We start from the raw sequence: 14,524 nt of genomic DNA, 5'->3' as shown, positions 1-14,524 counted from the left end.
GATTCTATCCTTTTCCATGATAATGTTAAAGGCCAGGGAGCGGTGGTCACTATCCCCCAGATGCTCACCCACTGAGAGATCTGTGACCTGACCTGGTTCGTTACCTAATACTAGATCTAGTATGGCATTCCCCCTAGTCGGCCTGTCAACATACTGTAACAGGAATCCATCTTGGACACACTTAACAAACTCTGCCCCATCTAAACCCTTGGAACTAATCAGGTGCCAATCAATATTAGGAGTACTGCATGCAATTCTGGTCTCCTTACTTGAGGAAGGAAATATTGGCTTTGGAGGCGGTGAAGAGGAGATTCAGCAGGTTGATTCCAGAGATGAGGGTGTTAGTCTATGAGGAGAGATTGAGTTGCCAAAGACTGTACTCACTGGAATTCAGAAGAAAGACAGGAGATCTTAAAGAAACACATAAAATTATGAAAGGGATAGATAAGATAGAGGCAGGAAAGTTGTTTCCACCGGTAGGAGAGACTAGAACTAGGGAAAATAGCCTCAAGATTTGAGGGAGTAAAGTTAGGACAGAGATTAGAAGGAATTGCTTTTCCCAAAGAGTGGTGAACCTGTAGAATTCTCTGCCCAATGAAGCAGTGGAGGCTACCTCAGTAAATATATTTAAGACAAGGTTGGATAGATTTTTGCATAGTAGGGGAACTAAGGGTTATGGGGAAAAGGCAGGAAGGTGAAGATAAGTCCATGGTCAGATCAGCCATCATCTTATTGCATGATGGAGCAGGGTCGACAGGCCAGATGGCCTACTCCTGCTCCTATTTCTTATCTTCTTATGTTGATTTGTTTTCCTATTGCCTTGCAAATCTGAGGTGTAAATTTCAGAGGCTGGTGTATTTGCTCTTTAAGATTATTTTTATTCTACTAAGATTCATACCTTCCACGTAATAAGCCACTTTCCTGTTCTTCCACCCAAATTGTACTTGCGTTATCTCCAATGAAGAAAAACAGCTTCCTTCTTATTCCTCTTTTATGTGCCGCCATGCTCTCTGCCATCTGTTTGGGGCAGTTCCCACAGCAGAACCATTCTTAGTGTCTCTGTCCTGGCCAGATGCCAGTATCATGTCATCTGTCACCTCTCCATAATGTCTCTGCAACATTATGCAGATCAGAACTCTCATCAGCCGTGACAGGATTGCCACCATCTGAGGCATTCCTGGGCTGTTTGTAAATCACACAGTTGTAGAGTGTTGTAAAACAGCTGCTATGGCTCTGATTAAATTGGAGCAAAAAATGTGTAAACAGATTCTGGAAGCAAGTTCAAAACTGGTAGTTGGAGGATTAATGTCGTCATCAATTCCGTGCTAAAGAGATGGGGCTGCAGAAGTCAGCATTTCAGCAAATGGTCCCTGTGGGCAATTCCTTTCTCATTTACACTAATGGCATTAATCTAATGCTTAAAGTTTCATGACTGATCTTAACAGCAATAGTCTAATGCATTCCCTCTGTAGTCATTCTTTTGCTCAATTGAGATCCATGGTTATTCACACTGTTATGTTCTGTAACTCCTAAAACTAATCAAAAGAAAAACACGGGAGCCGGGAAAACGTGTTTACTTCATTTTTACTTTAATTAGGTTGGTGGTGTACCATTCACGTACTTTTACATATAACCCGTAATGAATTATGTAAACAACAAAGAATGCTTAATGAAACAACATAAAACATTACTCACATATTAAATACACAACACTTCTCCTTGTTTAGCTATAAACTCCAAATCAATATAGAATGCATCTCAACTTATAAATACAAATATAAGTATATATGGGGTGTATGGGGTGTCCAGGGAGGGGTAGCACCTCTGGTGAAGGGGCTTGTGGTGTCCATTCCGGGGCAGCTCACTTGCCTTTGGTCCCCTCCGGACACTCAGTTCTCACCTGTGGCTCCAAGTAGCTGTTTGCACGCGACAGCGGCCACACCCTGGCACACTGCTTTGACAGGCGGGCTAAACCAGGCGAGAGTAGATGGCAGCCTCATACCCCAGTGAGGCAGGACATGCGGTCCCAACTTGTGAAGTGAGCTCTGGCAGACTGGGCGGATGAGATCTACAGTGATATCCAATGGCTAGGAGGATGGTACTACAACGTTCTGTGGAGAGCAAGGCATAGAAAGCTTCCTGCTCATCCACTGCAACCAAGGAGGTTTGTGACACTTGTTAGTACCACTGGAGTTCGAGAGAGTGGAACTATCCCAGTGCGACGGGTTTTCCACTTTAAACACTCTCCCACACACGTCAGGTTTCCTGTCATCGTTGGACAACCACCACAGAGTATATATATGAAATTATCCCATTCAGGCCTGAAGATTTAATCACTGTGGATGATTTTTGACTCTTGTGGTATAACATTGTTCCTGACGGGGAGTGGGGGTGGAGGATGTCACTCTGTTTGGCAGGAGAGACTTGAGGCTGTGAGCAGATCCAAGCCTGAACGTAAGGGACGACCCAGGAACAGCATTGCAGGTGAGCTGTGGGCTGTGGCGGGTGCTGCATTACGATATACAAGGAGGAAATTGGCAAGCTTCTGATTCAGTGTCTGTGTAGTGAGTTCTGCTGACATTGCTCATGGTGCATTCTTTAGATTCTGCACAAACCTTTCTGCTAAGCCACTTATAGCTGGGCAATACAATGCAGATGTACTACTGTATGTCTTATTCCATTCATTTTCAGGAATGACTGAGATTGTTCTGGTCCATTGTCACTGACTAAGTGTTCGAGAACACCAGTCCTTGAGAAGAGTCTTCTCAACATATCAACAGCTGTGAGGTTGTAGTGGAGGCTATTGGGAAAACTTCTGGCTACGTTGTACCTGCATCCACTACTACCAAGAAATGTCCTCTTTTGTAAATTTTTCAGGTATTTCCTTTTCCAAAGGTAAACAGGACAATCCATCAGCATTTCCATGATTCCTCGTCCTCTTGAATTCGATCTTGTAATTGTGTCTCCAAGGAACAGAGCCCATCTCTGCATCTGAGCTGTGGTTGTTAGTGGATTGAAAATGGACACCAGTGGTTGATGATCAGTAATAAGGATATGCTCTCTCCCATATAAGTACTGGCTGAAATGTTCTACACCTCAAAGCAGGGTTGGGGCCCCTCTGTCAATTGTCTGCAGTGGTAAGGGAACGTGATGCAAAAGCTATGGGGAGTTCAATTCTATTGCTCATAACGTGACATGACTGCACCTATACAATAAGGCGAAGCATCACAGGCAAGCTTCACTGGACCATGTGGATCACAATGTGTGAGTACAGTGTCTGACGTCACCGTTTCCTTTCTCTTTTGGAAAGTCATCTCGCATTACTTTATCCATTGGCATTTCTTCCTGGTCTGTAGTAATGAGTTCAAGGGGTGCAGCACAGTAGCTAAGTTTGGCAGGAACCTGTTATAGTCATTGAGAAATCCTAAAAAGGACCACAACTGTGATACGTCCTTTGGCCTTGGTGCATCCACCACTGCTTGAATTTTCTCAGCACACTTGTGTAATAATGGTGTGACCACAGTAAGTGATGCTTGGTTTAAACAATTCACACTTGTTGCATCATGCCAGAGCCCATATTCTTCTAATCATTTGATGCTGTCTTGGGATTTTGGAGAAATGTCCCTTGTCATCCTTGTTGGTAACAATGATGTCATTCGGGTTACACTGAGTGACTGGGCAGCCTTGTAGCCCCTGTTCCATAGCTTTCTGCCAGAGTGCAAGTGCAAAAATAAGCCTTTGATAGCGAGTTGTCCTTTGTAAGTGTTTATGGTGAGAAACACTTTGGTCTCTTCTTCCATCTTCATCTGTAGATGGGCCTCAGCTAAGTCCAATTTGCTGAAGTGTTTCCCTCCAGAAAGGTTTGCAAAGATATCATCTATCCTGGGCAGAGGGTATTGATGTAATTAAAGTACTGGGTTGATGGTGACATTAAAATCACTACAGATCTAGACAGACCCATCCTTCTTGGCTACTGGAACTATTGCTGTTGCCTATGGACTCCATTCAACCATGGAAAGAATTCCTTCAGCCTCCAAGTGCTCTAGCTCATGGGCTACTTTATTATAATGGCATTAGGAAATGGATGGGCTTGTAAAACTTCAGTGTGGCATTTTAATTAACACTATTTTACCCTTGTTATGTTTGAGTTTTCCAATGCCATCCTTGAAAAATGCTGTGGCATGATCCACTTCCTTTCTTAATCCACTTTCAGTCGACTCTATTGCAGGGATGTGGCATGGAAATTCTGGATGGATCTTCAATCAAGTTGTAATTGTCTCAGCCAATCACAGCCCCTCAATGCTGGCTCTCCTTTTTTTGAACCACATACAAGCCCAAGGTGGCTTGTTGGTTGTTGTACTTCACAATTACAAATGTCATTCCCACAGGAGTTATCCTTTCTCCAGTGTAAGTTCTTAGTGTAATGCCCTGGTTAAGATTTCTACTACTATGCTGTAGGTATTTCATTTTAACAGTTTCTGCAAAAGCAGTGTGTTCTGCAGATAGAATGTTTTGGTTTTGGCTAACGATAAGAAGCCCTGCTATTCAGCTTAGGAATATTGTGTCTGCCAATCAGGATGGTAGAAACAGCAGAAAGTTCTAGAGAGAGCAAGGCGGAGAGAGATGGACAGCAGTCTGGTTCGGGGCTTTTGGCGGGAGCTGAGAAGGGGGACAGAAGGAAAGATGCTACAGAATACAGTTGGACAGCAAGTCTGCTTTGTGCAGATGAATGGCTCCAAGGAGGAAGGGCCAATACTCATGAGAGAGAGCCTGTTTGCTCAAAATGGATTTTGAGGGAAATTCGGAATGTGGTGTGTGCATTCACGCAGACTGTGGATAAGTGCATTAGTAAAGACAACTTCAGGAAGATCTCCAACCTTCTGTGCACAGTGGACAGGTTTAATTGTATTGGGCCTGTTATACTAACTCTTTGACAAAGCTGAAATTTGTAAATATACTTTCTTTATAATTTTATATGGTGTACGATCTGTTAGTTCTTGCCGACTGACAATTGTGTATGGGCAGGTTCCTTTCACTGGAACATTACGACATGACCATTTAGTTGAAATCAAAATCATACTGACCCTGGACATATATTGTTTGTGAAAGGTGGCCTTCTCACGCAAAGTCAGGTGGCTGTTACCAGAAATGGCTAATGGGTCAAGTTTGCATATGAGCCCTGTGAGTGGGCTACATTAAGTTTGAATATCTGCAGACTTCAGTTCAGTAGTTTTGAAATGCCATTCAAACTCATTTCCTGAAATGATTGAAACAGCTAAGCCAATGACAGATTTCATTTTAATTGATTTGCCATTCACTCCTGGTATAGGCCATATTGCTTGTCTTTTGTTAGCTTTCGCATTGTAAACTTCAGGGCTACCGAGTCCTGCGTCAGCGTGCAGACTAATGCTTTTTTAGTAAATGCAACTTGACTTTTATCTTTTACCCTTTCTTATGCTGTCAATTTTCTTTTCTACCTGACATGCTCTTTGTATGTGTCCTACTTTGTTGCATTTTCTGCAAGTTTTGCTTTTAAACCTGCATTAGCCTGGTGTACTGTTTGTGAGCTTGCCACAGCGGTAACACTGGTGTTTAGCCAGACAGGTATCTGCTTCGATATGGCAATTTTGTTCATGCTCATTTTCATTCCTGACTTCAACTCAACTGCGTCTCTGTCTCTGTCAAATGGAAAACAAAGCCAACACTGCGGCTGAAAGGAATAACCGAATATAAAACGAATACCGCTAGTCTTCAGACTCAATTGATTCAACAGTCGAATTTCTCAGGCAACGCCGAATGCAAGCACGCAGCAAAATGTTGTTGCGTTTTGTTCAAGTCTCAACAAGCACTATGACGAAAAGAATGGAGTTAAATACTATCACAATGAAATAATAATTAGCTGACACATGCATATTCATGAGTGCAATTGCCATATCTACCGTGTTGCCGATTCTGCAGTTGTGACAGATACAGCTATTTTAACAGTTCTTCTAAATGTAAGTTGTACTTCCATTAGGAGCTGTTTTTGAATGCTTTCTTGAAAGATCTCACAAATTAAATGATTTCTCAATACATCATTAAGCCCATCACTGAACTCAGACAATTTCTTCAACTCAGCTACGTAATCTGAAATGGACTCCCCTACCTTTTGATTCTTCTCATGAAACCTAAAGCATTCTGCATTCAACAGTGATTTTAGTTCTAAATATTCTAACATCACGTTCATGATATCAGCAAAGCTCGTTTCTGCTGGTTTGGTTGGAGCAGTCAAATTTCCAAGAAAACTGTATGCTTTTCTATCAATTGCACTCAGCAAAACTGGCACTCATTTCTTATCAGTTATCCCATTTCCTTTAAAATACTGCTCAATTTGTTCAGTATACTGTACATCACCCAATTATCAGTAGAACAATTGAACTTTCCAACGTAGCCAGCCATTTGTGCTCTTTTGTTTATTTATTTATTATTATTATCACCTGGTACTCACTATTTCTGAGCCCATGAATTTTATCCATTTTCTGCCTTTTTTTTTAACTCGACTGAATCTCTCCCTTCCAAAGAAATACACACTGTGCTTAATTTTTGAAACTCTCTCCCCCTTCTGAAGAAAAAAACATGCTATACTTCAACAGGAAGGTAGTCGTCTTGGGTTCATTTTAAAACTACTTTATCAGCATTGTTATGTTTTGTAATTCCAAAACTATTCTGAAGAAAAACCTGGGAGCCCAGGAACATGTGTCTACTTCGTTTCTATGTTAGTAAGCCATTCCCATATGATGTGGTGGCGTAATGACATATGCCATTCACATAGTTTTACATATGACCCATAATGAACTATGTAAACAACAAATAATGCTTAATCAAACATTATGTTTGCAATATTACTCAAACATTACTGAAATATTAAATATGCAACACAGACATACATTGTAATTAACCATTCTACATGTGTCAATCCAAATTAAAGATAAAGAGAAATCTTGCCATTCGCATTCCCTAAATTGATGCCCATAGCATATTCTGGTCCCTATCCATTTCTGACTTTCCTTCTCTGTAATATCAGTCACCAGACTGCTCATGTGCTGGATTGATCAGCGGTTTGTCCATAATACTGTCTGACAGATTCAATCAAAAAGCACATTGTATTTTGCTCTGTAGCTAGCAGCAAACTTTTATTAAGCCAGGGTCTTTAGTAATGAGAGTCATAAATAGCGATCCTTGGTATATAAAGATACCTGTGTCAATTAATTTAGCAACCAGAGTATATCAAGTGAAGTGATGTAAAATATTCAGTGGGCTATTCCATTTACATGTGTCACCCAATTGTTGGTGACTATCACATAATTAATTGAACAATTGGGCATGAGGTATCAATTTCAAAATCTTTGTGATTAATGTTCTAATCCAGGAAAAATAGCTGTCAGAGTAGTTACCAGCAGATTAGTTGCCTTCTTCGCGTAAATAGGATCCTATATATTAGCAGTTATGGTGCTATGTAATTCAGTACATCCTAATGAAAGTTAACTGTCATGTTTTTCAATAAGCTAACTGATTCTTGAAAGCACGTGGAGGAGGATTAACTGAGATCCTCACTCTTCACAACAAAACCTTGATGATGGTGTTCTAGCAACTACACAATTTGATATCAAACTATAGTGTGGGACTATAGAACGTTTTAGATGTCAGAGGCCATTCGTTTCATTGTGCCTGCATCAGCCAAAGAAGTAATTACCCAGCCTAATCCAGCCTTCCAGTATTTGATGAGTAAATCTGCAGTTCACAGTTCTTCAAATATATGTTGAGGGGCATTTTAGACGTGATGAGGGTTTCTGTCCCTACATTTATCTGGTGCCTTAAATGTGGGCGAATGTCCCAAGGTTGTTCACACTAGAGCATTCAGACATACAGTCAGAGGGTGGTGTAATGGTGCAGCAAGTAGATTGTTGCCTCAAAAATCCCTGACCTGTGTGATTTCCTGATAACTGGTGCTGGCTGGGTGGAGTTTGCACTTTTCCCTATGACAGGGCGGGGTTCACTTAGTTGCTCCATTTTCCTCCAAAAACTCAAAAAATTTGCTCCCGTAAATTGCCGCTGGTGTGAAACCATGTGATTGAGGTTTATAACATCATTCAAAAAAAGTGAGAAGGTTAATTTTTAAAATATATGAAAAGTAAGATTCAGAACAGATTTTCTTCTTTAAAAAATGTGTTTGTATGTATATGTGAGAGAATAATGATAAATTGTGATTTTCAGATTGTAAGGGTAATGTATGTATCTATTTCCTTTAGAGTAATGACCACCCCCCCCCCAGCACTACATATTAATCGGTTGTCTATGCATGCACATTGTTCTCCCTCTCTCTCTCTCTCCCTTGCTGCAATGTGAATACATCAGATAAAGCCATCGTGCATGTGCGTGCTTTTACTTAATCGATATGCAGTTGTGCACAGACAACAACGAATTGGCAATGAGGATGGGATGGCTTTAACTGGTGTATTCACATGGCAGCGAGAGAGAGTGCAATGTATGGCATAGACAACAGCACATGGGCAGACAACAGATTAATACGTCACCCCCAGAACCTCGGTAATGTGCTTGCCAGGCTGAGTGAGTATGGTCTGCGTGCAAAGAGAGAGAAATGTGAGTTTTTAAAGAATGAAATCTAACATTGTGGACATGTCATTCACAAGCATGGCTTGCATAAGTCACAAGAGAAGACTGAAACAGTGCTACAGACACACAAACCGGAAAATGTGTCACAACTCAGGTCATACTTGGGCCTTGTAAAGTACTGCCACCAGTTTCTCCCAAACATTGCTACAGTGCTGCATCCATTGAACGCACTGTTACAGACAGGAGCAAAGTGGGAATGGTCAGAAAGATGTGAAAAAGCTTCCAAGGAAACAAAGAGACTTATAACATCTGATGAATTGCTCACCCATTATGACCCATCCCTGCCTAAGAGACTGGTTTGCAATGCATCCCCTTATGGCATTGGAACCATTTTGTCACACGTTATGAAAGATGGATCTGAACGCCGGATTGCATTTGCTTCAAGATCACTGATGAGTACAGAATGCAACTACGCACAGATTGACTGAGAGGCCCTTAGTCTAGTATAGGGAATAAAGAAGTTCCATCACTACCTCTATGGATGAACGTTTACACTAGTGACAGGTCACCAGCTCCCTGTGTCCATTTTCAATCCCAGGAAGGGAATTCCAGTGATGACTGCTACCCGGTTACAACGTTGGGCACTATTCCTCGGAGCCCACTCTTATGACATAGAATTCAACTGTACCAAACAACACAGCAATGCTGATGGCTTGTCACGGAGCATATGTAAGGGTCCTTTTCATTGACTACAGCTCTGCCTTTAATACCATCATTCCAAATAAACTGATTCCTAACCTCCGGAACCTGGGCCTTAGCACTCAGATCTGCAGCTGGATCTTCAACTTCCTCACAGACAGGACCCAGGCTGTAAAAATAGGGGACAAGCTCTCCTCTACAATCACTCTGAGCACTGGTGCCCCACAAGACTGTGTACTCAGCCCCCTGCTGTACTCACTGTACACCCATGATTGCGTAGCCAAGTTTCCATCAAACTCAATATATAAGTTTGCTGATGACACACAATTGTAGGCCGTATCTCGGGTAATGATGAGTTTGAGTACAGAGAGGAAATTAAGAACTTGGTGGCATGGTGCAAAGACAATAACCTATCCCTCAACATCAGCAAGACGAAGGAATTGGTTGTTGACTTCAGAAGGAGTAGCGGACCGCACGACCCCATTTACATCGGTGGTGCGCAAGTGGAACAGGTCAAAAGCTTTAAGTTCCTCGGGGTCAATATCACAAATGACCTGACTTGGTCCAACCAAGCAGAGTCCACTGCCAAGAAGGCCCACCAGCGCCTTTACTTCCTGAGAAAGCTAAAGAAATTTGGCCTGTCCCCTAAAACCCTCACTAATTTTTATTGATCCACTGTAGGAAGCATTCTTCTAGGGTGTATCACAACCTGGTATGGAAGTTGTCCTGTCCAAGACCAGAAGAAGCTGCAGAAGATTGTGAACACAGCCCAGCACATCACACAAATCAATCTTCCGTCCTTGGACTCACTTTACACCGCACGCTGTCAGAGCAGTGCTGTCAGGATAATCAAGGACACGACCCACCCAGCCAACACACTTTTCATCCCTCTTCCCTCCGGGAGAAGGCTCAGGAGCTTGAAGACTCGTACGGCCAGATTTGGGAACAGCTTCCATCCAACTGTGATATGACTGCTGAACGGATCCTGACCCGGATCTGGGCCGTACCCTCCAAATATCCGGACCTGCCTCTCGATTTTTTTGCACTACCTTGCTTTCCCTTTTCTATTTTCTATTTGTGATTTATAATTTAATTTTTTTTTTAAATTTACTATCAATTTGTACTCCAGGGAGGGCAAAGCGCAGAATCAAATATCACTGTGACGATTGTATGTTCTAGTATCAATTGTTTGGCGACAATAAAGTATAAAGTATTGTCTTCCACTGTTGGCAACTGGAGAAGAAATGTCTTCATACTGTGACCCAGCAGAAGTGTTCCACACCGCATCGGTGGACCAGCTGCCAGTAACAAATTTCCGAAATACAAAGGGAAACAAGGAATAACCCAGCATTGTCAAAAGTCTATGACATCACCATGCATGGATGGCCAGCTCATGGTAACACTATGTTTCTAGAGTTCTCAGTGAGAGGAGACCAACTGTCAGTATGTCAGAGAATACTGATGTGTGGATCTCGTGTTGTGGTTCCCTCCAAACTGTGCACCAGAGTGTTAGAGAATCTGCATGAAGGACACAGTCAAAATGAAGAGTCTTACCCGGAGCTATGTGTGGCGGCCAGGAATAGATAAACAGATTTAAGACTTGGCCAAAAGCTTTTCGGGGTGCCAAAATGTTCAAAATGCACTCCCCCAGACTGGTTATTTCTTGTAATTTACATTAAGAACTGAAGACTGGTTCTTGTTTACAACATGAAGCTGAGCAAGGAATATTGGTGACCTTTGGTAAGGTCATGGAGCTGTGCTAGAAAGCTGAAGTTAGTAATAAGCCTCTTGGGCCATGGAAAGTGAACATCCAACACAACATACCTACCTATGTCTCACCCAGCTCTCTCACTTCTACAAATGTGTAGCCCCCGCCCCCCCATCCCTGGCCACCCTCAGAGTTGCTCGGCAAACGTTTGTATATACTTGCTACCTTCACTCTACACTTTCTGCCTTGACATAGGCCCATAAACCAAAACATCAACCATCCCTTTGCCTCCATAGACGTTTCTCAATTTGCTATATACCTCCAATGGTTTATTTTTTTGCAAAATATTTACCTTGGTGCTTATGCTCTATTATTGGCTCTTTATTGATACTTTTTTCTGAAGCCATTTGACATTTGTGAACAGTGGTACAAGCTGGTGATCATTTATGTTGATTGCACCTGTGAAATGAAGCCTTTACAGGGATTTGTTTTTCTCACTCTGATTAGATTCTCCTAACTTCTAGGCTGAATTTCACAGCATACAAAGCCTTTATGAAGGCATTTGATGGGAAAAGATGGGAGGAGAGGGCCATCAGTTCGCTTACATCCTTTATCCTATTGAGGGATAGTGCGTGGGAAGAGGGCGTGATGAGATGAATGCACGTAATCCTGAAGGGAAAAATAATGAAAAAGAAAAAATGAAAAATAACTGAAATGATGTCAGAGGAGAGGCACTAGGAATGAGAGAATGAGGCACTAAGAAGAAGGAGAAAGCCCTTAACTCCGAGTGGAGTCATTCGGATGCCGTCATGATGGCATTTTTTTTAAGCAGGCTTTCTTATTTTTTACAAGTTGCTAGCTCAACGCTCAACCCAGCACAGATGGAAGGCGTGCAAGAGAGCCGGCTGGATTCGAGCTCGGGAGCCTTCGCTCCGAGGTCCAGCACTGATGCCACTACGCCACCAGCCAGCTATGGAAGTTAAGGAGTGTGAATATAATGAAGGATAGCATTTCTCTGTGAAAAGAGGGAGAAATAGGTTTTAACAATGTTTTCCCATGACCAATTAGTAGGAGCTTCAATGGCAAGTTTCAAATACTTGAAAGCAAAAATATCTAGAGCCCCAAGGAAAGAGCTGAAGAGAATAACTAACTGGATAGCCATTCCAAAGAGCCATCATAGACTCTATAGGATTCTTGGCCCCAGTCCACACAAGATGATCTCTAATAAGATCAAGTTCCCATCTGGGCTGCATTTCTGCAATGCCTGTTCATGTCACAGTGAAGGTAAACTATACCCTGTGCAGACTAGAAGTCCTGTCTGAAATTTCATGGATGTAGCTTCAGATATGTCTGAATTAGCTGAAAGCCAAAATTTATTACCATCATTTTTACATCAATCTGTATCCAAGTGTGAATTTACCCCATAGCAAAACTATCAAAGCAAGTGTTTAGAACAAACTGCGACTCAATATTGGTATTAAACTACTGTTTGCACTGTTTCTTCAGCCAGGATCTTACTATGAATTTTCAGCCAACACTTACAACAATTAATACACTTCTAAAATATCTCCTTGGTTCAAAATGTCTTAAAATTGTAAAATGTGCTATCTAATTGTATAAACATGAGGAACTCTGTGGAAGCTAGAAATCCAAATCAACACACACAAAAAGCTGAAGGAACAAAATGCAGGTCAGGCAGCATCTGTGGGAATGAATAGACAGTCAACGCTTCGGGCTGATATCCTTCTTCAGGACTGGAAAGGAAGGGGGAAAGATGACAGAATAAAAAAGGTGGCAGGAGGGGAAGTAGGGTAACTAGACTATGACAGGTGAAGCCAGGTGGAAAGGAAAGGTAACGGGCTGGAGAGGAAAGAACCTGATAGGAGGGGAGAGTGGGCCATATGAGAAAGGAAAGGAGGCGGGGCACCTGGGGGAGAAGTTAAGCAGATGAGAAGAAGTAAGAGGCCAGAGTGGGAAATAGATGAAAAAGGGAGAGGAAGGGATTTTTTTTGCCATAAGGAGAAATCAATATTCATGCCATCAAGTTGGAGGTGTTGCTTCTCCACACTGAGAGTGACCTTATCATGGCACAAGAGGAAGCACCAGACTGATTTGTCGGAACAGGAATGGGAATGGGAATTAAAATGCTTGGCCACCGGGAAGTCCTGCTTGTGGCGGATGGAGTGGAGGTACTCGACAAAGCGGTCCCGCAATTTATGATGGATCTCATCAGTTTAGAGGAGGATGTGTCGACTGCACCAAATGTCTTCATTGTTTACTGATGTATCATATGATGAGCACAATTAGTCATGACCCAGGAAAAATTAACACATCCCCCCCCTCCCAGGACCTGGAGAGTTAATAAGAATGCTATTGTCATTAGCAAGACATGCCTTTTATTAACTAGTCCCGTTAATAAATACCAATAGCTGATTCTACTGATTTTGATTGGCAATTACACATCTAAATACTAAAGGATTAAGTCTAAGACATCTTCAATCATAAGTTTTGCATTCAGTGATAAAAGGGCTACAGCTGTCCCATAGAACTCCTCTGGACTGAGTCGACTTAGAAGCAAAGAAGGGAATGCTTTGAAAATTCATTCAATCATCTTAGCTATATAACACCAATTTAAAACAAAACTCATCATGAAATGAAAACATGTCAATTAACTCAAATCAACTTCTTTCAAACAAACCTCGGACTATGGTTTTTGTTAGAAACATTTACATTTGTTAATCCACCAAAGGCTGCGCTGCAGAACTGATTAGGAATCACTGTCAAATCCTCTTGTATGAACCCAGCAGACCTTCATTGGAGTGTTTGTGGTTTGATTCACTGCTCAAGTTAAAGGTCTCCCGTAAGTGAACATACTTAGTAACATAATGTAAACCCATTTGCCATGTTCAGTGCAAGCTCTCCCCTGCTTGATACTTCTATTTTATCCAGATGTCTGGAAAGGAAAATAAAACAATTAAAATCAGAATTTACTAAAACTACACAAATGAAAACTTTATCCAAAGTCAAAAATATTATTTCAGGAAAAAGCTTGTGTTATTCTTTACAGGAGATTTATTAGTCTCTTTACAGGAGACTTATTACCTTACTCCATAAGGTATGGAATAAAGATCACAGAATAAAATAAAATTGTAATATTATTGCATCTATGCTGATTTCTAGTACATTAGTCCAGTCCGTCAGATTCTCCTGCTTTTTCCCCCGTGGTTCTCTAAATTACTTTAAAGAAACTTATCAATTCTGTTTCCAATGCCCTCCCTGGCAGTGAATTCCAGAAACTAACTAATTTCTGAATGAAAATGTTTCTTTCCTCACATCCACCCTGCACCTTTCTAACAAATTTTAAATCTATAATCTGTTCTTTGAACTATCTGCTAATAGAAATTTTTTTTGTATGTTTATTGTTGCATGTTTACCCTGTTTTGAACGGTCATGATCTTGATCACCTCCATCAAATCTCCTCTCAACCTTCTTTACTCCAAGAGA

General features: G+C 41.5%; 1 long non-coding RNA gene across 1 annotated transcript in view; it reads left to right on the top strand.

Annotated features, from left to right (window-relative positions):
* The window catches only part of LOC134357737 (uncharacterized), a 29,402-nt gene that overhangs the window by 14,299 nt on the left and 579 nt on the right, over positions 1-14,524 (top strand). The gene's annotated exons all lie outside the window — the stretch shown is intronic.

Source organism: Mobula hypostoma, chromosome 17 (assembly GCF_963921235.1).
Source record: "Mobula hypostoma chromosome 17, sMobHyp1.1, whole genome shotgun sequence".
In the NCBI taxonomy this organism is placed as follows: domain Eukaryota; kingdom Metazoa; phylum Chordata; class Chondrichthyes; order Myliobatiformes; family Myliobatidae; genus Mobula; species Mobula hypostoma.
Note: the sequence above shows the minus strand (reverse complement) of the source record. Positions and strands in the feature narration are given on the sequence as shown.